General features: G+C 38.1%; 1 pseudogene; it reads left to right on the forward strand.

Annotated features, from left to right (window-relative positions):
- The first annotated feature begins 1,106 nt into the window (after positions 1 to 1,106).
- LOC140502133 (RNA-binding protein PNO1 pseudogene) lies at positions 1,107 to 1,840 on the forward strand (annotated as a pseudogene).
- The last annotated feature ends 1,314 nt before the right edge of the window (positions 1,841 to 3,154 follow it).

Raw genomic sequence — 3,154 nt, forward strand, 5'->3', positions numbered from 1 at the left:
TAAAAGATAGTATTTTGCCTGTCCCACCAAACTACTCGTCAATGGAAATCACTAGGTGAGGTCATGAGCCAAGTTTTAGGTGATCAGCACTGAGATGCTCACTCAGTCTTTTCCTGATCCAGGTTGTCCCTACTAATTCATTCAATTCTACAAGGATTTATTAAATACTTGTTTATTATCTCCGAGGGAGGCATTATGAATAAAAAGACAAAAATTAAATAGGCCAAGATCTAAAAGAGCTTCTTTTTTATTAAGGGTGGAGGGTGACTGATGCATACACATACAAGTAATTATAATCTCTATACAAAGGAATTGAGGGAGGGGTAATATTTAGGGTTAGAGTTGAGTTTTCTGAGGGCACAAAGAGAAGGGAAGTCAGAGTAGAATGCAGGAGAGATGGGAATGACCTGGATGCATATGCATAAGGGAACGTGGAATGGTGATCAAGAAGAGAAGGGAGCTATACCCCCTATGATCCAGAAGCACCATCCTAACCTCAGATGTGGCAAGGGCTTTCCTTGTCTTCCTTTCCCTCTATGGAGACAACACTCCAACATAGAAGGGAGAATCTTGCCAAGTTTGAGAAGGCAGAAACATGCTTCAGAGGAGTTTTTTTTGTTTTTTGTTTTATACATACATACATACATATATACATACGTACACACATACATACACATACATATGTTTTAACCTCTTCCTTTGATATCTTTGGGGTATAGTCCTAGTAGCATTATGTTTGAGTCAGAGAATCTTTTCAAATTATTTCCAGAATTGAATTATTTTCAAATTAATTTCCAGAATTCCTGGCCAACCACCAGGTTTATTTTCCCATGACCCCTCCAGCATTTGTTATTTTCTTTTTTGGGGTCAAGTTTGTCAATATAGGTATGAGGCAGGATTTCATAGTTGTTTTTGTGCTTCTTGAATTATTAGCAGTCTAGAATATTTTTTCACATGAATAGTGATAAGTTGGATTTCTTCTTCTGTAAACAACCTATTCATATCCTTTGACATCTTATTAGTTAAGATATGGTTCATAAAATTTGAATCACCCTGTTGTGTAGCATGGAAGCAGTGATGGAAACACGAAGTGGCGGAGGACCAGGATGGCTTCACCAAGATTTCTCACACAACTGGCAAACCAGGCAAAAAGCTGGGTGGCTGGGGAGGGAGGGTGTGGCAGGCAAGAGCAGCAGCCAGAGGCCCACTCCTGTAGTGGCCGCATGGATATTGAGACACCCTAGCTCTATGATAAAATGGTTTTTCTTCCATTATCCCAGGATACATTCTCAAGTGGCAAAGGTGAAATGAAGAAAATTTCAATGCCTGCCAACAGATACACTGCATTAAAAGAGAACTGGATGAAAATATTTGCCTCTGTTGTAGAACACCTGGGACTTCAGAAATGATTTAATTTAAAGTCAAGGAATATAGAAATCAGGATTTATAAAGGAGCCAAGGATGCAAGTGCTCTTACAAAGGCTGTTGATTTTATGAAGGCTTTTATTCTTGGATTTCGGGTGGAGGATGCAGGTTAGATGACCTCTTCCTAGAATTTTTTGATGTAAAGGCTTTAAAAGGAGACCACCTTTCTAGGGCAATAGGAAGAATTGCTGGGAAAGGAGGGAAAACTAAGTTTACCATAGATAATGCCACAGGGACACAGAGAGTTTTGGCTTATTTAAAAGTTCATATCCTTGACTCTTTCCAAAATATTAAAATGTCACATAACAATGCCCACACTGGCTGTGGCTGCTTTCCCTGCAATGATACGTGGCCCCCAGCATGCTCTAGGAGCTCCCCCTTCCTGGCCACTGGCTCCCCAACAAGGCGTGAATGACAGAGGAGATGTCCTGCAGTGTGCTTGGTGAGGTCAGCCTATGTCTTCTTTGTCACAATGACATAGACACAGTGAAGCAGCTCTGTGTTGATTGGTTCCCAACTGAGTACCCTGACTCATGGTATCCTGACATCACTTCAAACAAAATGTTAAAATGTCAGGAACAGCCATCTGCAACCTTCCAAATCCTTGGAAGTCCTCCAACCAAGGTCTATAGTAACATCCAAGCCGTGGTTAGCAGAGCAGTAGATCAATTTTAATTTCATAATAAAGGACTTGCGTTTTGAAGGTGGAGGACTGAACAAAGAGACAGCAACAGTGTCAAGCAGAGAAGCAATATTTGTTTTAAGCCAGAATACCCTTTTCTTTTCTCATTCAGAAAAAAAAGAAAAATCATTTTTTCTAATTATTCTAGTCATAGACTTAATTTTTTTATATTTAAATAATATGAAAGCTTTTTTAGGTATAATGTACCTATTTACTTTAGCATAAAGTATATCCACAGTTGGGTCTCCAGGCACACAGCCTGCCATAAGATCTGAGTTCAAATCTGGCCTTAACCTTGTGACCTTGAATGAAGTCTTAAACTCTGTCCGCTTGTTTCATCAACTCTAAAACAGGCATTATAGCAGCACCTACCTCACAGGATTGTTGTGAGGATCAAATGAGATATTTGTAAAGTGAATTTCTTGACACATAATATGTGCTTACATATCACTCCTCAAAATAATAAAATAAAGTTTGAATTAGTTCCTTATGTATCCTAGAAATGAAATGATTATCAGATAAACTTCCTACAAAGATTTTCCCCCAGTTAACTGTTTATCTTATCAATGTGGCTGCATTATATTTGTTTGTGCAAAAGCTTTTGAATTTCCTGTAGGAAAGCTAGGTGTTTCAGCGTATAGAACACTGGGTCTAGATTCAAGAAGACCTGGGTTTAAATTACCTCAGACTTACTTGATGTCAAGTAACAACCTCTGTTTGCCTCAGTTTCCTCATCTGTAAAATGAGAATAATAATAGCACCTACTTCCCAGGATTGTTTTAAGGATCAAAAAGTGATAATAATTTCAAAGTGGTTAGCATGATTCCTGACACATAGTAAGCATCACATAAATATTAGCTATTATTATTAATAACTAAACAGAATTGTCCATTTTCCTTTTATGAGCCTGCCTCTTGTTTGGTTATAAATTACTCATCATCCATAGATCTGACACAATTTCTTCCTTACTCTAATTTATTTTGATATCACCCTTTATGTCCAAGTAATGTTCACACTTGGAACTTACCTTAGTGTATCAGGTGAGAT

This window comes from Notamacropus eugenii, chromosome 4 (assembly GCF_028372415.1).
Source record: "Notamacropus eugenii isolate mMacEug1 chromosome 4, mMacEug1.pri_v2, whole genome shotgun sequence".
NCBI classification, from domain to species: Eukaryota; Metazoa; Chordata; class Mammalia; order Diprotodontia; family Macropodidae; genus Notamacropus; species Notamacropus eugenii.